The sequence below is a fragment of the Monodelphis domestica genome, chromosome 1, assembly GCF_027887165.1.
Source record: "Monodelphis domestica isolate mMonDom1 chromosome 1, mMonDom1.pri, whole genome shotgun sequence".
In the NCBI taxonomy this organism is placed as follows: Eukaryota; Metazoa; Chordata; class Mammalia; order Didelphimorphia; family Didelphidae; genus Monodelphis; species Monodelphis domestica.
In genome coordinates this window covers 517,935,003-517,960,353 of record NC_077227.1, presented here as the reverse complement: position 1 = coordinate 517,960,353, position 25,351 = coordinate 517,935,003, and the positions used below count along the sequence as shown (strand labels likewise).

General features: G+C 35.4%; 1 protein-coding gene across 8 annotated transcripts in view; it reads right to left on the bottom strand.

Moving 5' to 3' along the window:
- The window catches only part of BABAM2 (BRISC and BRCA1 A complex member 2), a 604,603-nt gene that overhangs the window by 97,670 nt on the left and 481,582 nt on the right, over nucleotides 1-25,351 (bottom strand). The window lies entirely within an intron of this gene.

Sequence of the window (25,351 nt, the reverse complement as noted above, 5' to 3'; positions counted from 1 at the left end):
CTAAATGTTACATGAAAATATGCTTTATTTGTATTATTAAAAACAGTTTTATATTCCCATGTCATTCAAACTGCAGATGAGTTTAAAGTTTTTGTTTTGTTTTTAAATATTAAGAGGTTGTCTGTCATTTGTGTCTCTAGAGCATGGACTTGGGAGTCATAAGCCTCTGATACTAGCTTCATGATAACAGTTGTTACATAACTTTTCAGCCTTAGTTTCCCCCTTGGTAGAAACAGAGATAATAAAATGCTGTTACCTAACTTACAGGCCTAATGTGAGAATCAAATGCTAAATTTATAGAAGACATTTTGCAAACTTTAAAAAGTCTTATATAAATGAGAGTTTTTGTTGTTATCTCTAAAGTTAAGATAAAGTTGTATTTTGCCTGTACATTATCGTATTGATTGGCCAATGACCCTTGATTGCAAATGTAGAGGGGAGGAGAAGGAAAGATCTCTTATTCTAGGTTAGTTGACACCTGAAGACTTTTGGAAAAGAAGGGGTCATATAGATGTACTCTAAGGTTTCTAGCTCTACAAAAGATGGAATATGAATAAGAGGAAATAGAGCTAGGATTTTCCAATTGAAATATTTTTATATGATAGAAAACTTGCATAATAAAGGAAAGAGGCTAGGGATGGAAATCACAAGAAAATGTTTATATTTTTAAAGTTTCTCATCAGGACCAAAGAAAAACAAATATAAGCTTTCCATGTAAAAGTGGCAAAAGAGAGGCCACTCATTTTTGTCCTAGTCTATGATGAAAATAACCACCAACACAACAAGAATTTTATACAAAGTGCTTTACACTTTACAATGTCTTTTCCTCACAACCACCCAGTGGCATGGGTTGGGTAGTAATATCCTCATTTGAAAAATAGAGGTTTAGAGTATGAACATGCAGCTAGGTAACATCAGAACTAAGATGACAACCCTGATCTCATCTCTAAGTATAGTGCTCTTCTCAACGTGCTATGCTACCTCTTAAAACAAATGCTATAGGGAGAAAAAGAGATGGACAAAAAAAGGAGGGATTTGATTTAGAAATAAATCTTACAGAGACTAAAAATGTGAAATTAGTAACTTGTTTATATGCATCTAAAAGCATAACTTCATTTGCAAAATTGTGCAAGAACACTGGCAAAGCTCCATAAAACTTGAGGGTTTTGCCGACAGTTTAAAGGCCATAGACTAGGTCTGTGATGGAGAACTTATGGTATACATGCCAAAGATGGCATGCAGAGATCTCTCTGTGGACACAAGCAAGCTCCTGGCTTGGCCAGCTAAGAGCCTGGCTTCTCCCAGCCCCTCCCTGCCCCCCATGCAGGGGTGGGTGGGGTACTGGACTCAGCCAGGGGGCATGACATGCAGTTGAGGGGCATGACACAAAATAGGGGTTGGGGAACAGGCATGCAGTCTGGGGGAGAGGGTGGAGCATGGCAGGAGGTTCCTAAAACATTCCAAAAGGTTCACCATCACTGGACTAGGTGATCTCACACATACTTTCAGTATCAAGGTGCCAGGCTGGGTCTGGACTCAGTTTAAATCTAGCCTCAGACATTTTCTGACTGTAACAGTGGTGGGAAAGTCACTTAAACTTTGCTTCAGCTTCCTCATCTGTAAAATAGGAATAATAATAGAATCGACCTCTCAGGGTTGTTGGGAGGAAAAAATAATATAATATTTTTAAAGTGCTTTGTAAACCTTCAAGTGCCATATAAATGATAGACTAAATTATCACTGTAATAGTAAATACAGATATAATTATTATAGTAAAGTAAAATCTTTAAAACTTTTCATTTATGGTGATTCTTAAGCCAAAGTATAATAGCTAATCATTATTTAAAACATACAGCTTGATTATCTCCTCCATGGGATAGAACAAGGATGCAACACCTTGTATCTACATGTACAAATTTAGCTAGACGGTCATGCTTCCTTCAACCTAGAGCAGACCACTTGCCCTGACCTCAGTGATTTCTTGTAAAACTCTGCAAGGAAAAACAGGAAATACATTAGTTGGGTAATGTAGAGGATGAAAATTTCAGGAACAACATTTTAGTTCCAACTAAGAATAAGTCCAGGTATGAGTGAGTTTGTAGTGGACAAAGACAGTTTTCTTCTCTCTGGGGCTCTACAGGAAATGATACTGCATATTGCAGGACTAAAAAGGATAGCTCTGGGTGGATAGTATCTTTTGAACCAAGAATTTGACAGTTCTTTCACTAATCTGTCTGTAAATTTGTAATACAGACAAGATTAGGGAAGGAGTAAAAAAAGAGAAAACATGAAATTCAACATGGAGAATGCAGAAATGCATTAACAAGTTAATTTTTTTTTTAATCTTTTCCGGGGGGCAGCTGGGTAGCTCAGTGGATTGAGAGCCAGGCCTAGAGATGGAAGGTCCTAGGTTCAAATCTGGCCTCAGACACTTCCCAGCTGTGTGTCCTTGGGCAAGTCACTTGACCCCCAATGCCTAGCCCTTACCATTCTTCTGCCAATGTACAGTATTGATTCCAAGATGGAAGGTAAGGATTAAAAAAAAAGTCTTTTCCTCCTGGGCAGTTGGAGAGGTGCTATTTTCTAGTCACAGAAAAATGAGGTGTGCTGGTGAATTTCTGTTATGTCCTTACCCCTACTGAAACCCACTACAATACCCACTACAAAACCAGACGGTGTCAGGCCAGATTTAAACTCAGGATCTCCCTTCTCCAGGCCTGGCTCTCTATCCACTGAGCCACCTAGTTGCCCCAGTAGTTATAAATTAAAAAAAATTCAGACAACCAGATCTTGTGCCTTTCTCAGGACTGGAGTCAATCATCAATGATTAAATAATTTCAGTTACGTTAAAGGATAATAATATACTTGAAAACTTTAGAATCATTTAGTAATGAGAACTTCAAAAGATTCTAACCAGAGAACTGTAGTTAAGTCTGCTTTGGTCAGTCTTAAACCTGACACCATCAGGTTTTGTAGTGGGTATTGTTTTCTTGGTAGGTGGGAGGGGATGAAGGTGATAAATTAAGAGATATCTTTTTTAAAAGTTCAAGTATGTTATCACCTGTACATAGAAAAGGGAGAACTGACAACAGGGTAATAAAAAACCTGCTCTGGGGAAACTAAGGAAGCCAGTAAAAACAAAACAAAACATTAGCTAGTACTACTCTTACATGATAGTTGCTAGACATTTGGTTATATGAAATGCCTCAGAAAACTAGGGCTATTTCTCTAAGGCTCTGATGTTAATCCAGACTGGTTCAAAGGAGTTAACCGTTGTTTAGAAGAATCAAACTTGAAAAGCTGAAAATGAGAAGCAATTCTTTTTGATTGTGGTGGTTTTCTGTAGTCCCCATGATCTCTGGAATAATGGAAACAATGAGTGATGATGGAATAAACTGTCTTTGAACATTACAGAGGGCATAGACTCAAGTTGTTTACTTTGTGTGGAATCTACTGAGCCTGCAATCTTGGGCTATTCACCTCCCAGTGGAACTGGCCTTTTGAAGTTTTCCATCCTCTCTGGTTAGAAACAAACTGAGCATTATTTCATCTTCTTGTAAATATGGAGTTTGAATACTGTGCCTTGTTGACTGTGTTTCACCTTCTCATTCATGAGTTGTGGGAGAACAACTTGAACTAAGAGCTGTAGCCAACTCTATGCTTCCAACATAAAACAACTGCAAAGCCATTTGGGGACACTTTAGTGAGACCACATTTCATTTCTGAGGTTTAACTAAAAAAAAATGGGATTTTAGGGATAAACTCTGAAAATTCTTTTAATATGTCTAGTATAGGATATTGTTCACAATGCACATGAGGTTTCCAGTACTTAAGCCAAGGGAAAATTGGAAATGTCAACTGAAGCCAAAGAAATTTTTAAAAATGTTTTTAATTTTTGTTGGGAAGCATTTTAGGAAACCTGACTCTTCAGCAAGCACCTCAGAATAAAACAAAAGAATAGCCTGCCATTTAAAAAGGCTTTTTAGATTCTTAAATCTTAGTAATTCATTATTTTTTTCTTATAGAAAATAAATATAAATAGGCAGCATGGAAAGATCACTGGATAGGGAATCAAAAGACTTGGTTTCCAAGTCTGCATCTATCACTTATTAATTGTATGACCTTAAAAAATAAATAATAATAAACATATTTATACATATATTACTTTAAGGTCAAGAAAATATTTTATAGATGCTACCTCATTTCATCCTTATAAAAGCTCTAGGAATTAAATACTAGTATTATCCCTATTTGACAAATGAGAAAGCATAGACATGGAGAGAGATCAAATGACTTTCCTATTTTTCTCAGTTTTAGTTTTCTCATCTGCAAAACTGGGGTTTCGATAGATGATTAAATCATATGGTTTAATTAAATTCAGCAAACAGTAAGCATCTACATTATACAGAGGACTGTTGTGAGCACAGGAGTATATGCCTTTTCTATGCTGTCTGAAAATGGGAGAATGATTGAATAAACTTTGGTTATATTAATATAAAAGAATACTGTTATGCCTTTAGGAATACAAGGATACTGATGGGACTGCAAGGAAATATTACAGTGCTAGTACAAAGAGAACAGTTCAATTTTTTGGAATTCAATACGGAAATATATAACAAGTCACAAAAGTGATTTTTTTTAGGTAACCATTGTCATTTGTTTGCTTGTTTCTTTTTTTCATTCACTCACTTATTCATTTATTTTTTATTGATTGATTTGTTTTTAAACCCTTACTTTCTGTCTTAGAATCAATATTGCATATTTGTTCTAAGGCAGAAGAGTGGTAAGGGCTAGGCAATGGGGTTTAAGTGACTTACCCAGGGTCACACAGTTAGGAAGTGTCTGAGGTCAAATTTGAACCCAGGATCTTCCATCTTTGGGCCTGACTCTCAATTCACTGAGCAAACCAGCTGATATACAACATAATATGTAATATAACAATAATATAATACACATGATTTGTTGCAAATATGTAATAAATAATAATAAATATATTTATCCAAGAGAAACAAATTCTCATATTAGCTATGTGCAAAAATCTGTTTCATTCTTTTTTTTCTCCTCTCCTTTCCTAACCTTTTCTCCTCCCCAAGAAGAAAGGTAATATAATATAGGTCATACATATATTATCATGTAAAACATATTTCAGTGTATATCATGTTGTGTAATAAGGCACATTTTTTACACTAGGAAAAATTCATGGAAGAAATAAAGTGAAGAATGATATGTTTCAATCTACATTCCTTCTGTTCTTTTCTTGGCAGTGGATATCCTTTTGTTGTCATGAGTCCCTTTGGAGTTGTCCTGGAACCTTGTCTTATTGATTATAGTTAAATCATTCACAGTTGATCATCATATGCTTTTGTTACTACTGTGTACAGTATTCTCCAGGATTCTGGCTCACTTTACTTTGTATCACTTTAAATAAAATTTTCTAGGTTTTTTTTGTGATCATCTAATTTGTCATTTCTCACCACACAATAGTATTCCATTACAATCATATACTTCAACTTGTACATCTATTACTCAACTGATAGACATCTCTTTAATTTCCAGTTCTCTCACCACAGAAAAACCATGTTTACCTTTTGACCCAGTAATGTGTCACTATTTGGTTTATTTCCCAAGGTGATCAAGGAAAAAAGGAAAAAGAAATTGTATGTTCTTTTTGTGTCAGAAAATAGATTATTATGCAATTTTGACACAAATTGTGATTCCATGGCTTGGTCATTCTTCTAAAAAGTCATAGATAAAACATCTGTATACAAAATTCATAGCTGTTATATTCATAGTATTAAAAAAACCTGGAAAAATCTGAACATACTTAGTTTTAAGTGACTAATTAGGTTAAAAATCTTTATCCAAGTCTGTTAGGTCTGCTTTATTCCCCAACAAAAGACTATCACTCAAATGATCAACAAATATTTAGTAAGCACCTAGTGTGTGGCAGGAATTGTGAATGACACCTAGGATACGAACCCAATGAAAGAAATAATTCCTACTCATAGGGATCTTACACTGTAATAGGGAGAAAATAAGCATGTAAAATAAATACACAGAGAGAAAAATAGAAAGTTAATTAATACATATACAAAATAATTAAATACAAGGTAGTTTGGAAAAGATAGCAGTAAGAGTTGGGCAAGAAGCAGAAGATGGTGCCTGAGCAGCATTTTAAATAACAAGGGATTCTCTGAGATACAAGAAAGGAGGGAGTACATTTCAGGGATAGGGGATGGAGACAGGAAATGAGGTAGAAAAGGGTGGAAAAGGGGCCAGTGTGTCAGCTGCAGACAGTTAGGTGCTGGCAGTTGTGGGGAAGTTGGCTGTGGGTTAGTTGTTGGCGTTTAGTTGCTGGAATATAAAAGGAGAGACTGAGCTCCTGAGAAGGCTTTTGGCTTTAGCCCTTAGACGGCTTTTGGCTTTAGCCTATAGAGGGTTTTTGGCATTAGCCTTTAGAGGGCTTTTGGCTTTAGCCTTTAGAGGGCTTTTGGCTTTAGCCTTTACAGGGTTTTTTTGGCTTTTGGGTTTTTTCCTTTCTTGAACTTTTTGGGGAGGTGGTTGGTCTGCATTGACAGACCTGATTGGCTGGATTGGCTTGGAACTTTGTGGAATGGCTGTTATTAGTGGTAGTTATAGGCAGTTATAGGTAGATATAGGCAGTTTTAGATAGTGATTATAGGTAGTTATAGGATAATTAGTATAGACATTAGGAAATTTTCTTTCTCTACCTCTTTCCTATATTTCTTTCCTTTACTACATTCTTTTCTATCTCTATTTTAATAAAATTGTTAAGTTTCTCTTTTATTTTTGTCAAACCTCTATTTTAACTGTTACATTGTTCTGTGTATGAGATACAAAATGTATCATTTTGATTACATTAAATTAAAGAGGTTTTGCGCAAACAAAACCAATACAACCAAGATTAGAAGGAAAGCAGAAAACTGGTGGGGTGGGGTGGGAGTGGGGTTTACAAAAAGTTTCTCTGATAAAGACCTCATTTCTTAAATATATAGAGAACTGAGTTAAATTTATAAGAATATGAATAATTTGCTGACTGATAAATAACCAAAGGATATAAACAGATAGTTTTCAAATGAAGAAATCAAAGCAATCTATAGTCATATGAAAAAATTCTCTAAGGTAGCTAGGTGGCTCAGTGGATTGAGAGACAGACTAGACAGGAATTCTTAGTCTTCCTCATATATCCCTGCATGCTGAATCTCAGGCATGAATCTAATTAGTTAATATTGTAGAATCAGGACTCAAACTCAGGTTTTCTGACTTTTAGTCTAATGTTTTTTGACAATTGGCCTATTTCTACAATATAATGACCAGAGAACAGCTGCATTAAGAATCCCTTAGCATCAAAACCAATGCAAAGTTACTCATAAATGATAAACCAATGCCACCAAAACCAAGGCTCATTGAGGTGAATAACTTCTGAGTACTAAAAAAACATGGTCTTCTAGAGGTGTTAATTTCTGCTGTTGTAAGTTAGATACATGAAAGTACTTGATAACGTTTTAGAAGTACAAACCAATGTGACAAGGAAATCACTTTAAAAGACTGATATATATTAATTTAAGGTCGCCAAGGAATTCAGCTATGTAATTCCTTAATGAAAACTCAACCTTTTATGGAGTTTAATTACAAACAGGAGGAAGAAAAGTATGAGAGAGAGAGAAAGAGAGAGACAGAGAGAGAGAGAGAGAGAGAGAGAGAGAGAGAGAGAGAGAGAGAGAGAGAGAGAGAGAGAAGGGAATAGGGCTAGGGCTTAAATATCCCCTCTGTTTAGGCTGGGCCAAAAGGCCTAAGCCCTTAGATAGCTGAGGCAAAGGAAAGAGATCAGTCCCTATCACTCACGTGACCAAAATGGAGAAACAGTCTCAGGGGCCTCCACCTCCAGCTTCCTTCAGAGCAAGCTTCTCAGAGCACAACCTCTCAGAGCAAAAACTTTCCAACCACCCCCAGTCCTCAGACCCTGCTCTCTTTAAGGAAACCATCCAAGTTCCCTCCCCTCAATTCTCACATCTACCAATCACTGTCCATGTCTTCCCTGTGCCAATGGTGGCTCTAGCTTAACCCAGGACCGCCCAGAGGTCTGTGGCTTTGCACATGTCTGTTGAAGGTCATATTCTCAAATAATTAAATTTTGATCTATGCTGCAGCCCTTCCTAAATCCTGTTAGGACTGAGTAGGGTGGAGATTGTATCAATTCTAAAATCAATCATGACTCAAAGAACTTCCTGTTCTATGCTTAAGCATAGGTCAAAGCCCTTTCCATTGTTCAGCAAAAGGTTTCTGTCCTAAAGTAATCTTAGGTAGGGAGGAGAAGGACCCTCCCTACCTAATGTTGGAAATGGGGAAATTTCCAACATTCATAAGTCTAAGAAATTTTAAGGTTTACACCACTAAATTAATAACAATGACCTTTATCTGATATAATTATTATAATTTTAAAATTCTATCTGGAAGAAAAAAATAAACACATAAGCATTCATTCATTTATTCATTCTTCCACTATCTGTGACCTGGTTCTTGAATTTCTTGTTTTACTCAGATTGCTCTCTCACATAAAACCTCTTAAGTGCTAAATCTGATGACTTTTTCTTAGTTCTTATACTATTTGTCCTTTCTTGTTTTTGACACTGCTGAATTCCATTGCCTTTATCTATTTTTTAGTAACAGGATTTCTGCTGGTCCTCCTTCTATGTATGTGGCCTCTTCTTGGATCTTGTTTGTTGAATCATTGCCTTCGGCCTGTCCCTAAGCAAGGGCATTACCCAGAGCCTTCCTTCTCTTTCTATACCCTCTCCCTGTTATCATGGGTTGCATCAAAACTTCTATGCATATGATTCCCAAGACTGTGTATCTATTTGCCTGCCTGTATTGTAGGCATGTAGCCTCATTATCTTCCTATACCCGTAACATAAAGGTGAAATAGCTCTTCCTAACTTTATTTTCAGAAGTCTATTATTTTCCTTGTTATCTAGGCTTAAATTGATTAGATACATCTTTTCCTCTTCCTTTTCCTTCATTTCCTATATCCAACTGATTGCCAAATTTCCTATAGGTTTTTCTTCTACATTTGCATATATTTCCACTCAACCCTGCCACCATCCTAATGCAAGCCGTTATCACTCCCCTTTGCATAGACTACTATAGTAGCCTCCAAATTGGTGTTCCTATCTCTTCCCCTATCGAATAATTTCATATCAGATGGCAAAATAATTTTCCTAATTCACAGATCTGACCACGGTTCTCTACCCTCATAATTCATCAGTGACTGCATACTGCCTGTAGGAAAAGCTACATAATTAAATTTTTCCAGGCTCTAATTTACCTTGCTAGTCTTATTTTACCCTACTCAATATGTATGCACTTTTAATACCAGCCAAATTAGACTAAAATTATTTTCTAAGATCATCGTATACTATCCTATTCATATAGCAGGCCACTGTCCATGCCTGATCTGACTCTCTTCTGACTTCTTCCTTATCTTTCCCTGCTGAAATCTTTTACTTCCACTTTAAGCAACAATGTGGGTGTCACTTTCTTCCTGATCCCCAAAGCTAAAAGTGATCTAACTAAAGTACTCCTAGAATACTTTGTCTATCTCACAGTTCTCTGTGAAATATAAACATAATATAATATTTATTTGTGTACATGTTCTGTCTTTTCTTAGATAGTCCAAGTCTAGGCCATGACAGTATGACATGTTTAACTTATAATTTATTAAAATATAGTTATAGACTTTTCTTGTTGCTTTGAACATTCATTTTGCAATCCATCATCAGTTTGCAATGGAATTGAATTATTATGGAAACTTAAGGATGGCATAATAATGTTTATGCTTGCTTTTTCTTGTGCAGTTACTATTGGTTGGAATTCTTCTGCATACAGATTTAAGGTTGACTTTTCTATTATGTTATTGGTATTTTCTTTTGTAATATCATCCCTGCTTTCCATGTCATTGTCTCCAGTAGGTCTGCTAATTTGAATGTTCTCTGTTATTGCATTTTCCTCCCCATTGGACCCTTGTGTTGTTAGCTCATGTGCTTCAATTAATTCATTTGCAGTTTGTGTATTACAGACTGTTGCCAGTTCTGTTTCTTCCTCTTTCTTTGTATCTTCTTCCACTGTTCCAAAAATTTTCTCTTTAATCTCTGTTACATCATTCTCTGATTGGATTTCTTCTTCTATCTGTTCTTTAATTTTATTTTGTGCTTTTGGAACCTCAAATTCTATATGCATGCAGTCTCCTTCGTTTTCATTTTTCCAATTTCCTTTCCTATTTTTCCTTTTTGATGTTACCCCATGCACCTGGCTTCATAACTGACTTTGTTTGGTAGCACCTGAGGCTACTTGAGAATAACGTGGTTTCACTCCTTTTTGAATGTATCTCTACATGGTTTCTAAACTTGATGCTTGCAAAGAATTCTTGCAATTACAATCACAACATTTTGTATTTGTTTGTATATTATTGCTACTATACTTTACGTTGATTTTCCAGGACCTCTGATTGTTATTAGCTTGCACTAATTGTGCCTTTAAATAAGTCTTGGAACATGTGACCCATTTTTCCACAGAGGAAACATCTGGGTACATTTCTCCTTTGATTACTTTGTGTGCAATTTCTGGTGAGTTTGTATGATTGCAGAGTGGCTAGATTTTTTATTTCTTCAATTTCTTTATATTTACTTGAGCTATTTGCCTCCTTGAGCTTGGCTTTAATCTCTTTGATTATTTCATTGTTTTCCTCTAGGATTTCTTTATGACCTGAAAATATGAAAGTTGCAGTTTTTCTTAAATCTTCCAGATTTAGTGTTTCCCAATCTGGGCATTGAAGTTTAAAATATGATCTGATAGGTGTGTTACTGCCTTTCACAAATTGTCTCCTTATGTGTTGGAGATTTTGTTCAGTTAAATTTTCAAATCCAAGCACATCCTCTGCTACTTCAATCACTCTATCGAGGAACTTTGATGGATGTTCCCCACTTTCCTGTTTCAATTTCTCAAATCTTCCCCAAGTATCTGGTCTTTTTGAAAAACTTTTCATTGCCTCTAATAGATCTTCTCTGGCCTTTCTTAGATAACATAGATTTTCATTATTAGATAACTCTAAGTCTGTTCCTTCCTCTGGCCATGATGCTAAATTTGGATTGTTTCTTGTATCATCAAGGAATTGTTTTTCCGTTTTTGAAAATAATTCTGAGAGAAGAATTTCAGTGTCCTGGAAATCTGGATCATAAAGCCTAATTGCTCTTTTAAATTCTTTTAAACTTCTCATTGGTTCTGAAAACCAGGAAGGCATCCATTTTTTCAGACTTTCAAGGTCAGCTGTTGTAAATGGTTTATGTGTTTTAATATGAATTATGCCACTATCTGGTTGTAGGCTTGTTTGATCTCTTAGTGGCAATATTGGTATTTCACATTCAGCCCCATCTGCAACTACATTGTTATTTTTAGGTATGTCATGTTGTTTGTTAATATCTTTGCCACATTGTATCTCCTCAGTCAGTTGCTTCATCATTTGCTTTAGTTGCATCATCTCCTCCCTCATGGCTAACATCATCACAGCCTTTTTCATTGTCTTTTGCTTTTTTTCCATAAATTAGATGCACACCTTTTTTTAGGACATAGTATAATTGGATCAAGAAGAATAATGCTCCAGCATATGTGGGAATGAATGAATGAAATCAAGCAACATATACTTTATATTCAGCCATTGCAAACTTTTATAGATCCTAAGCAGAAAATAAATATAATCCGGAATTGTAACAAAAAATAAGTTGTAAAACATATAAAAGAAATATCCAATCCAGACTAGATAACCCATGGCAAGTAATAGTTTCTTTGCCGTCTTGTATCTTGAAAAGCTTTTTGCAACAGAAAAAATGTTTTTAAGTCTGGCCCTTTAAGAGCTGCCTCCTCCCTTCAAGAGGAGTGGTTTCTTTTGGGTGTGGTATCACTAGGTATAACTAGATTAGTTGCACTCAACACTGCTCTCAAAATGGTTACTTTCCACAGTCACACAGGTTTTTGAAATGTATGCAGACCCAATTTCTCTGAAACTTGTCTGACAACTCCAATTGCCTTCTTTTCCCCAAATTCTTGACAAAATAGTTTGGAAAACCTAGCTGGCTCTGCCAAAAACTGTAATATTTATTGGGAAAGGAAATGGGGGGATGGAAAAATGGGAGCTAAATGGAAGGTTTGTAGCAGAGTATGGAGGAGTTGAGGGGAGAGAGGGAATATTGCTGCTGGTGAGGCAAAGAAAAAAGATGCCCCCTGCCAAGAGAAAACAGCAGGGGTCCGATAAGGACTGTTTTTCGTTGAATGACTGAACTGATGTTCAGCTCCCTCTATGCACAGAAAAGATACTCTACTTATCTTACTGAGAATTTAAATAATATAAAGTTTAATAACCAGTTTGGATTGGAGAGGTATCAGGAAAGAGGAGAGGGATGCCCCTAACTAAGATTGGAGTTTTTTCCCAGCTTCAGAGTTGAGACCAGGCCCCACAGGCTGGCGGAGGGTTTCACCTCTGCCTGTCTACTCTATATCTGTGCTAGCTTTGTCAAATTCAGAATCTTAGCAGTAGACAGAAAGCAAACAAGAACAGTTCTAACCTTCAGATGTGATTGGGCCTGAATCTTCAGGCTGAACCAAGAAGAGGAACACCACTCCAGACTGGGCTGAACAAGCTCCTCCCTCCTCTAACACCAGGAAGGAAGTCAAGCCCAGCAGGAAGGAAGTACTAGTCACAAGACCCAACTGCCATTCCCAGTTGCCCCTTCCCCAACTAATTATCAGTCTTGTTTCCTTTCCACAGTACATGTTCTGTCTTTTCTTAGATAGTCCCTACTTCTTGTAGGCTGAGAGTATGCAATTTTTTTCTTTATCTCTCCAGTGCCTACCACAAATTTCTGGTTGTTGAACAGAATGTATCTTTTAAAAGCATAATATCTGGCACAGTGCTTGCCTCAGATTTGGAGTCAGTTAGATCCAACTTCAAATCCCAACCTGTATGCAAATTAGACCTTGGCAAGACATTAATTTCTCAGGGCTCCAGTTTCTTCATCTGTAAAATGAGGTTTGTCTTTATATCCCTTTCAACTCTAAATAACTAAATTTATATGCACAGAATTGCGATACAAAGTACAGGTTAAAAAAAATTTCCTCTACCCTGTAATACTTAAAATACAGCAATATACATAAAGTCTAGGCCATGACAATATGACATGTTTAACTTATAATTTATTTACAATCATTCTTTAAACTTAAAAATAGGAAGCAATGTAATATTCTTAATCACATTGAAGAAGAAATGAACATCTGATTTGAGATTACAGAAGGTAAAAGATTTTGTGGATTTTGGATAGAAGGTAAGAAAATGATTCCTCACAGGAGAATGAATAGGTTTCTCACCATGCCATATCATAGTTATAGATGCTTGAAGTAAGAAGGGCAGAAAGAACATCAAAACAAGAAAAGGAATCTGAGTTTCCTATAAATCTTTTTCTGTTCTTTTAATGATGAAATGTTTATGTTTAAGTTCATATAAAAATAAAAGAACATGAAGCAACATTACTTGCCTCTATAATCAAGACAATAAAATCTGTTTATTTAGGGCTGTGATGACTTCACCAATCTCTAAGAGTCATACTATGATGGCAAATATTATTCAAATGAGCTACCCTGTTCAGCACCTCTGTTTAAGATGAAAAAACAATTTTTAAATGAAGTGAATTTTCCCAAGCCTTGTTTTCTTTCTGTACATTTTATTACTTCAAATAATAAAGAGAGTTGTCTGGTTTTCATCATAATTAAACTTCCTGTTGTTATCATCATCATTGGAGATGATAAAATTCAACATTAATCTTCATTTAAAAATTAAAATCTAAAAATGACTTCTAATTGAGGGCAAAATGCTATTTCTTTAACAGGATCATTTCCTTTTGTTAACTTGGTTAAGTTCCTTTACATACCATCATTTTTCTTAATTTTAGTCACCTTAAGAATACTGATTTATTCTATACATACATGAATAGATTATATACATAAGTATAGATAAAGATCACAGTTTTGATTTTATTGAATTATCTGATAACCATTTCATTTGAAGAGTGCTAAAATTAATTACCATAAAATATACTCACAATTTTTCTATGGCTCAATGATGAAGACTATTTCATTTTAAACTTAGGAAATGAATAGTTGTTGCAATAACATTTTCTTTTTTATTTTGAAAATTGTATTTAATTAGTCAATTTAGAACATTATTCCTTGGCTACAAGAATCATATTTTTCTCTCACCTCCCCCACCCCTTCCCATAGTCGATGCGCAATTCCACTGGGTTGTGTCCTTGATCAGAACCTATTTTCATGTTGTTGATGTTTGCACTAAGATGTTAATTTAGAGTCTACATCCCCAATCATATCCCCTCGACCCATGTAATCAAGCAGTTTTTTTTGTTGTTGTTTTTTTGGTGTTTCTACTCTCACAGTATTTTCTCTGAATGTGGATAGTGTTCTTTGTCATAGATCCCTCCAGGTTGTTCAGGATCACTGCATTGCCACTAATGGAGAAGTCCATTACATTCGATTGTACCACAGTGTATCAGTCTCTGTGTACAATGTTCTCCTGGTTCTGCTCCTCTCACTCTGCATCAATTCCTAGAGGTTGTTCCAGTTCACATGGAATTCCTTCACTTTATTATTCCTTTGAGCACAATAGTATTCCATCACCAACAGACACCACAATTTGTTCAGCCATTCCCCAATTGATGGGCATCCCCTCATTTTCCAATTTTTTTTTTGCCACCACAAAGAGCACAGCTATGAATATTCTTGTACAAGTCTTTTTCCTTATTATCTCTTTGGGGTACAAACCCAGCAGTGCTGTGGCTGGATCAAAGGACAGACAGCCTTTTAGTGCCCTTTGGGCACAGTTCCAAATTGCCCTCCAGAATGGTTGGATCAATTCACAACTCCACCAGGAATGCATTAATGCCCTGACTTTGCCACATTCCCTACAGCATTCATTACTTTCCATTGCTGTCATGTTAGCCAATCTGCTAGGTGTGAGGTGGTACTTCAGAGTTGTTTTGATTGCATCTCTCTGATTATAAGAGATTTAGAAGACTTGTTCATGTGCTTATTAATAGTTTTGATTTTTTTATCTGAAAATTGCTTATTTATTACCCTTGCCATTTATCAATTGAGAATGGCTTAATTTTTTGTACAATTGATTTAGCTCTTTATACATTTGAGTAATTGGACTTTTGTCAGAGGTTTTTGTTATGAAGATTTTTTCCCCAATTTGTTGGCTCCTTTCTAATTTTGGTTACATTGGTTTTGTTTGTACAAAACCTTTTTAATTTAATGTAATCAAAATTATTTATTTTATATTTTGTGATTTTTTTCTACCTCTTGCTTGGCTTTAAAGTCTTTCCTTTCCCAAAGATCTGATATGTATGCTATTCTGTGTTCACCTAATTTACTTATAATTTCCTTCTTTATATTCAGGTCATTCACCCATTCTGAGTTATCTTGGTGTAGGGTGTGAGATGTTGATCCAATCCCAGTCTCTCCCATAATATTTTCTAAATCCAAATTATTTTACCCTTAGGGCCCTGAGGTTGGGCAGTCTAGCTCTGAGGGGCTACTTACCATCTGCGGACTTCCCTGGCTTCCTTTACATCCCAAATAGAATTCTATCAGGATGGCCTTTCAACTCCTCTTAATTCTAGTGCTTTTCTTTTATTATTTTTTATTTATCTTGTATATGGTTCGCTTTGCATATATTTGTTTACATGTTGTGTTTCCTATAGATTGTAAGTTACTTGAGAGCAAGGGCTGCCTTTTGACTCTTTTTGTGTCCCTAGGCAGATAGGCTCTTAATAGTGACTGAAGTTATTTCTTGGTAAACTATGAACAAGGCCTATAAGTGAACACATGGTAATGCTACCTATAGCCTCATAAAATATCTTTTGTTCTCTAGACTGAAACTGATCATGAATTAAATTTTAAAAAACTTTTATTCTTTGACTTCTGGAATTAAATTACATGTTGACTTATGTAATCATTATTAAAATGTTAGGACAATGACATTTCCTTTTCATCAATAAGGAAATAATTTCATTCAACAAGGAAACTGTTCATTTAGTTTGAATAACTTTAACAAAGTAAATACAAATAGCAGAGGCAGTTACATCTCAGTGACTAAGAGCACTAGGCTTGGAGACAGGAAGATCTGGGTTCAAATCCAGCCTCAGATATTAACCAGCTATATGGCCTTGGGCAAGTCACTTAACCTCTGATTGCCTGACAAAAAGATCCACTGAAATAGCAAACCACTCCAATACCTATGCCAAAAAAATTCCATGGATAGCTATGGTCCATGGAGTTATGAGTCATACAGTACTCTACAACAACAAATGAAAACAGGGACAGAAAAGTAAAGTATCTATTGTTTATCCTTATGATTTTCCAAATTAATTCTTGAATGCCCACATTCATAGAATTAATGAAAGGACCTCAGTGATCTAGTCATATTTTTAAAGGAAACACCACTATGACATGTCTGACAAGTAAGTGGCACATTCTTTCCTTGAACTGACTACCTCCCAAGGCAGCTTCCTCTTTTTTTGGATTGCTCTCATGGTTAGCAAACTTTCCTCATATCAAGCCAAAAGTTCCTTTGTCACTTTCACCCATTGCAATGGTTCTGGTGGCTCTGTCCTATGGAGTTAAATAGTAGAAGCTTCATCTCTTGTCCACATGGTAGACCTAATTTAGATAAAGCACTTAAACACAACTAACATGTCTCATTGGAGTCTTCCTTTTCTTGGCTAAACATGTTCAGTTCCCTACAATTAATCCTCAGAAGTAATGGACTCAAGGCCCTTTACTATTGTGGTTGCTTGATTCCATCCAATTCTCCTCCCAATGATCTTCCTCAAATGTGGTGGCCAGAACTGAATACAGTACTCCAGAGGTAATCTGGCAGAAGAGATTTCAGAAAAGCTATTCCTTTCTAATTCCTTTAACTATTTTAGAAAATCAGTGGAAAGAGTATCAGATATATGGCACATTAAAAAGAAAGTTAAGTGAAAGACAAGATTGGGTAGATAATATACTTGAAGATCTGGAAGAAATGAGCAGAACTAATGGAACAAGAAACAGAAGAGAAAGGTGGAGATGGAATAAGGATGCTCAAACTAATGATTATTCTCCTTTGTCTCTACCCAGATCCTCTTCATCCTGACTATATTGCTCCAAAAGTCTCCTTACTAGTAGTTCCTGACTCTGATCTCTCCTTCACCCATTTGTCTTCCAAACTGATATGGAGTAACAACAACAGAATTATGTATTTAAAAAATCTTTTAAATTTTATTCAATCACATTTGAGAGGCAATTTTTGACCAGTTATCTGACATTCTGTGATTCAAATTCTTGCTTTTCCTTCCCCTTCCATATCCCTGAGACAGTAGTCTGATAGATTAAACCAGTGCTGTCATGCAATACATATTTCCATATTCCTAATGTGTGAAAGATGACACACATCACACATAGAAGAGAAAACCCATTAAGGAAATAAAATGGAAAATGGCATGCTTTGATCTGAATCAGTCTCCAACATTTTATTCTTTGAGCATGGACAGGATTTTTCATCATGAGTTCCTTAGTTTTATCTTAGAACCTTGATTTGCTGATAATTGTCATTCACAATTGATTATCATATATGTGTTACTATACACAGTATTTATCTGGTTCTGCTCACTTCATTTTGCATCAGTTCATAAGTCTTTCCAGGTTCTTCTGAAATCATCGTATTTGTCATTTCTTATGGTACAATAGCATCAATTAGAACCATATACCACAATTTGCTCAACAATTCTCCAACTGATGGACATCTCTTTAATTTCTAAATCTTTGCCACTACAAAAGGAGCTGCTAAAATATTTTTGTTTTCATTTATCTATGATTTCATTGGGAATCAAACCTAGTAGTGATATTTCTGGGTCAGAGTAGGAGTAATTTTATGACCCTATGGGCATAATTCCGTATTTCTTTCCAGAGTGGTTTTTATCAATTCACAGTTCTACCAACAGTGTGTTAGTGTCTCAGTTTTCCTACATTTCCTCCAACATGGATCATTTTTCTTTTTGGCCATTTTAACCAATCTAAAAGATGTGTGACAATTTCAGAATTATTTTAATTTGCATTTCCCTAATCAATAATGATTTGGAATATTTTTTTACATATTACTACAGTTTTAATTTCTTCATTTGAGAATTGCTTGTTTATATCCATTAACCATTTATCAATTGGGGAATGCTTTATATTTTTCTAAATTTGACTCAGTTCTCTATATATTTGAGAAATAATGACTTTGTCAGAGGCAGAAAATATAAACATTTTCCCCTAATTCGCCATTTCCCTTCTAACCTTGGTTGTATCTGTTTTGTTTGTACAAAACCTTTGCAAATTTAATGTAATCAGAATTACATTTCACTTCTTGTAATTTTTTCTTTGTTCTATTTGGTCATATTTTCTTTCCTTATACATAAATCTGATGGGTAAACTATTTCATGTCCCCCTAATTTGTTTATGGTATCACCCTTTATATCTAGGCTAAGTATCCATTTTGACTTTATCTCGAGATGCAGGATTTTGCCATACTATTTTCCAGTTTTCCTCACAGTTTTGTCACATAATCAGTTATTCCCACAAAGGTTTGGATCTTTGGATTTATACATTACTTTGGGGTAGTTTGGTATGGCACTGAATATGTAAACTAATTTTTATAGGATTGCCATTTTTATCATATTGGCTCAGCCTGTATGTAAGCAATTAATGTTTTTCCAACTGTTTAGATCTGACTTTATTTGCATGAAAACATTTTGTAACTGTGCCATATAGCTGCTGTGTTTGTTTTAGAATGCCTTATTTTTCAAAAAATAGTTTTGCCCAAATAATCTGAATATTTGGATATAATTATATTTTGTAGTTACAATTAGGTCATTTACTCTTCTAATATTGGGCAACAATGTCACATTTCTTCCAAACCCTGAGAATCATACATACGTACTTTAAAAAACAAGTAATTCTTGTTATCTTCATTATCACACCAACATTGAGAATTAGGTTGGGTGTGTATTGTTTCCCCATTTTACAGATAAGAAAACTAAGGATCAGAGAAGTTAAGTAAGTTGCTATAGTTTCATTTTATTTTCTTCATGAAAATTTCTCCAAGTGTCTTCTTTCACAAAATGATGAACATGGAAATATGTATTATATAATATCACAGCTAGGTAGCTCAATGGATTGAAAGATAGGCCTATAGATCCTAGCTGTGTGACCCTGGGCAAGTCATTTAACCCCCATTGTCTAGCTGTTACTATTCTTCTGACTTAGAACCAATGCACAGTACTGATTTTAAGATGGAAGGTAAGGGTGTTAAAATTAAATTAAAAATGTAAAAATAACACATGTACAACCTCTCTCCTATTAACTGCCATCTTGGGGAAAGGGGAAAAGGTAGGAGAGAAGGAAAGAACCATGGATTAAAAAATGTCAGAGAATGGTTACTAAAAATTGGACCGACATATAATCTTGGGGGAAAATTATTTTTTAAAACCTTGAAAGTAAATAAATAAATATAACGAGGTCAGTTAGTGTCAGAACCAGTACCACTCAAATTCATGTGACTAGTAAAGTATAAGTAATAGGGCTAGAACTACAAATTAGGTCTTCTAATTGCACTTTAGTGGGTAAAAAGTTGGTATGTGAACTTAGTACCTACATAGCAAAAATTAGTTAAAATAGGAAAACAAAGTAATACTTTCACCCACATTGGTGGCAAACTTAACATGTGTCAGAGGCCTTGAATCCAGTTCCTTAAGACTCTTACATAAATTCTTTATATACCAGGTCACAATGCCGTCTCATAATTAAGATGAACAAATATGAGGAAGATAAAGAAGTTCATAAAGAGCTGTAAAAATATGTTACGTGAACAAGTAAAACTCGAAGGGCAAAATATACAACTACATGAGAGGAAAGAATGTATACATAAGCCATAGTGATTTATGGTCATATATGTGGTATACATACATACATATATATACACACACACACACACATATATATGTGAAATTAATTACTCAAATGTAAATAGGTATAAAATCTGCTTAGATGGTTTTATTTATGTTTACAGTTAATTAAACAAGCTGTTTACAACCATGGAGACATACCTCAAACATCTGCTTCCATCATTTGTATTCATCTTATTCCTTAAACGTGCTAATGTGCTTATTTTTGTTGTTCTTTGGTTAGTTATTTTGGTAGTCTATTCCAAACATGGATTCTAAGAGCAGGAATACATTGAGAAGCTGGTGAATAATCTTTACTTCCCAATGGATTTAAACAATTAAATAAATGCTTACTTACTCACCTACATATCTACTGCATATGATTCCTGATTGTAGATAAGTTTCTCTAAAGAGAGACTACACAAAATGACACTGTATTTGGTTCCAACTCATGATTAGATTTTGAGGGCCGCCTGTATGCTTGTCAAGATCTGAGATCGAGTACACTTTGATTCTCAATCATCACCAGGGTCCACCATTCACCACATCTCCTGTCTTAAATGGCAGTCAACCAGGATATTCCAGAAACTCTGAGACACCTTCAAATGTGGTAAGAACTTGCCCCCCCCCCAAGGCTTTTCTGCTTCTGAAATCTTCTGTAAGTGTGAATTCATATATGAGGAACACTAGCTCCTTCCTACCACCAGCAAACTGATTGCATATCTCTGCTCTTAACAGATCCATCTGCAATCTTTTCCTAATCTTAAGGTTTCACTGAAAGAAGGGAAACATAAGGGCTGCCTAGATTCTCTGATTAAACCAAAGTCCTTTATAATGAGAAGTTTTCAAATGGAAGTTGGATGACCATTTAAAAGGGTTAATCAGGTATGATTTGAACTATCTTGTCCCTGTGGCTCATTTCAACTGTGAGACTGTGAGGTGGAGGAGACATAGCAACATGGTTCCAATCCTGGAATAAATATATCCTTCTTTCCTTTTCAGGTAATTAGGAAGAGGAAGCAGGAAATGACCATAATATTGCATGGTATCTCTGACACTCCACTACTCCTTTCACCTGTTGTCAGGGGAGTAGGGCAGCTGTAGTCACACACAGTGACAATCCTGAGAGAGACAAAGGGATAGGTTTTTAAGTAGGTGAATATGGGCAATGTATTATTTAATGGTTTTAACTTGACTTTTAAGGACATAGAAGACAAATACTTCTTTTTTAGATAAGAAAATAGGAGCAATTTAGGGAAAACAATTTACCTATATTCAAGAGGCTTTTGATGATGAGATAGGAAATAGAATCAATGTCCCTTGGTTCTCAGGCTAGTGCCCTATCCACCAGAAGAGGCAACGCAATGTAGACAGTAATGCTAAGAGATAAAGAACAAACATGGGGAGGAGGAAAGCTATAACAGACTATGGAAATACTTTTGTAAAAAAAAAAAGAAAAAGAAAAATTAAGCTAATCCTAAAGTGTCTGGCAGCTGTTCTAATAATCACCTGGGGGTCTTATTGCTTCTGAACAATATAATTCAAAGCCAAGCAAAAATATGACATTATATTTCAGTTCTGTATGTCAGACATGGAAAAGCTAAGAAAGAAAGCTGGGAAAAGAGCTGCCGGAGATATGGGACACGTGGCACCAGCAGAAAGTATTATGTGTGGAACAGGCTTTCAAAAGGAACAAGAATAGCTATAACACTGAATACATTTAAAAGAGAGTTGGCAGGAGCTATCTAATGGGTGGATGCACCCCATGGTGTTCTTCTCTCCCTGAACATCCCTGTGAATGACAATTTCCTCCTGCCAACCATCACCAGAAAATTCATCCTTGAATTCCATGTGGAAAGCCCTGCTGTTAATGGGTCAGCCCTACATGGTGCTTATAACCACAATGTTTTGAAATTTGATATGGGCTTATATAAAGTGAAAGTACAATGATCCAAAACTGAGAGACCAAAAGCAACCTTGGATGAAAAGAGATCAGATTCCTGAGCAGTTGGAGAGGAAGTAGCTAGTTGAAAGCATTCAAAAACATTAATAATCCTTTTTTATGATATTCTTCATAACTACTGTGTAAGGCAGGGGGGCATTACTATTGTCACCATCAAGTGAAGAGCTCAGGCTTTGCCTACTGGGCTGCTATGGCTGGGTTAATGACAGCCTTTGGTCAAGAGCACAAACAACATGCCATGAAGGGAGGTACACTCAGGAGTCAAGGTCAGCATTATGGAGCCCAGACTCCGGGATGAATTAAATGTGGCAAAAAAAAAAAAGAAATGAGATGACAAACAGAAAAGGTCAAGCTCCAATGCTCTTTTCTGCCTCTGTGTGTTTGATAATACTATCCCTTGGCACATGCATATCATCTTCCTACAGTTCAACCTGTTGAAATCTTGTTTTTTCAAGGTCCAGAATAAATGCTATCTCCACCATGAGGTTTTCCCTCATCTTCCCAGTCGGAATTAGTCTTTCCCTCATACCTCTTGTTTCATATTCTTGTATTCTTCTCCAACATACTTAATAATATGTGTGCAATGCATTATATATTTTTGTGTCTTTTCTTTCTTACATATACAACACTTAGTAATAGTGGCTAATAGTAATGGATAACCTTAACATATCACTTTAAGGTTACAATGTTCTCTCATTTGCTTCTTACAATAACTATGTGAGGTAGGTAGGTACTATTATTATCATCTCCATTTTATAGATGTATAAACTGGGGAAAACTTAGAGGTGGCAGGCCTCAATGATTCCGAGTCCCATCACTACCCACTATTATACACTCCTTCAGTAAGTAGCAGACATATAATAAATGTGTTTTGAATTATTTGAAATAAAACTGGGCCTTAGAGAGCCAGGCCTGGAAACGGGAGTCTTGGGTTCAAATCTGATATCAGCTATTTCCTAGCTGTTTGACCCTAAACAAGGCCCTTAACTCTAATTGCTTAGCCCACTAATACTTATATTGATTCTAAGTCAGAAGGTAAGGGTTAAAAATTTTTTTAAACCAAAACAGAACCTGAAAACATTGTCATCTGAGACATTTATAGGGTGCTTAAATTTCTGGCCATACTTGATGATACTTTTAATACTCTGACTTGATTCTAGCTTGCAATCTAATCTCAACTGGTTCTTTACACCTATATCTTCCCATGATCATGACAATCACTCATATATAGTAGGTACTCAATAAATTTTTTTATCCTTAATTTGTTGGTTTAATTTTTTTTAGTTTGTTGGTTACATTAAAGTTTCCAAGTATTTCCCTACCTACCTCCCCCTCCCTGCATGAGAGAAGACATCAATTGACCAAAAAAAGTATATACAAACTGTGTCTTTCATATTTCTGTTTATCATATTTTTTTCTTGGGAGGTGAATATTCACTAGTTATTCTTCAAACAATGATTTTGTAGCAGTATATAATATTCTCTTGCTTCTATTAATTTTGCTTCTCCTAATTTCATTTAGGTCTTTCTATGCTTTAAAAAATGAATTGGGGGGCAGCTGGGTATCTCAGTGGATTGAGAACCAGGCCTAGAGGTGGGAGGTCCTAGGTCCAAATCTGGCTTCAGACACTTCCAAGCTGTGTGACCCTGGGCAAGTCACTTGACCCCCATTGCCTAGCCCTTACCACTCTTCTGCTATTGGTTCCAAGACAGAAGGTAAGGGTTTAAAAAAATGAATTGATTGGTTCTCCATTTCGTACAGAACAGTAGAATCGATCACAATCATATGCCATAACTTATTCAGTCATTCCCCAAATTATGGCCCTCAATTTCCAGTTCTTTAGTGCCTCAAAGAGAGCTGCTATAAATATTTTAGAATATAGAGGTTCTTTTCCTTTTCCCCTGGTCACCGTGGGAAACAGACCCAACAGCAATATTGCTGAGTTCTAAAATTCCAGAGAATTTGTTCTCTAAAATGGATAAGTTCGCAGTTCAACCAATGATGTAAGTATCTCCATTTTCCCATATCTCCTCCAATATTTGTCATTTTGCCTTTTGATCATTTCAGCCAACATGATATATAACAGGATGTCTCAGAATTATTTTTGATTTGCATTTTTCTAATCACTAATGATTTAGAGCATTTTTTCAAATGACAATATGTGACTTTGATTTCTTCATCCACAAATTGAACATTCATAACTTTTGACCATTTATCGTTTGGGGAATGGCTCATATTCTTATAAATCTGACAAAATTCTTTATATATTTTAGCTATATGTACTCTAAGAATTGGTCTATAAAACCCCCTTCCCTAATTTTCCGCTCTCCTGCTAATCCAAAATCTTTTTAATTTGATGTATTCAAAATTAAATATACCCTACAATATTTTCTATCTCTTTACTCATAAGTTCTTCTCCTATTCATAAATCTGATAGGTAATGTGTTCCTTTGTTCTTCTGACTTGCTTATATGTATCCATTTTGACCGTATCTTGGTAAAATGGTGTAAGATAATGGTCTACACTTATTTTCTGCCAAACTGCTTTCTAGTTTTCCAAGCAATTTTTACAAAATAATGAATTCTTATCCTCCAAACTTAGATATTTTTTTAGTCTACAAGGTTTATATAATTTTCACAACTGTTTATGAATATCTGTTTTCATCCACTGAATAGCCTTTATATTTCTTAGCCAGTATCAGATATTTTTGATAATTACTACTTTATAATTTAAAATCTGGAATTACTAGACTGCATTCCTTTATATTTTTCCATTATTTTCTTTAATATTCTTGACTTTTTGTTCTTCCAAATGAATTCTGTTATTATTTTTTCTAAGCAATCAATAAATATTATAAGTTTAATTGAATTGAATTAATATCCTTAGTTCATTAGTTCATGTATGGGGAAATTAAACCATAGAATAAGATAAGTATTGATCATAAAAATTAATCAGGTACCCCTGGGATTAAAACTCAGGATTTTTGACTCACCAGATACACTACTTATTGCTTGATAAACTTCAGCCTTTGACCCACTGTTGTGAGTACTCCCTCCAACAATGCAATCAATCAATTTGTTCTTATTTATGCTATGTGACACATATGCATCTCACATATCCATCACAGTTGTTCACCCAATATCCAGGGAGCTTTCCTTGAATTCTCTTGACATTGAATAGAAACCAATGAAGCATAAAGGCTGTTTAACAATTATTCTTCCCTATTACTATATGATTGACCCATATTTTTTCCTGGTCTTCCATTTTGCTGATGACATCCCTT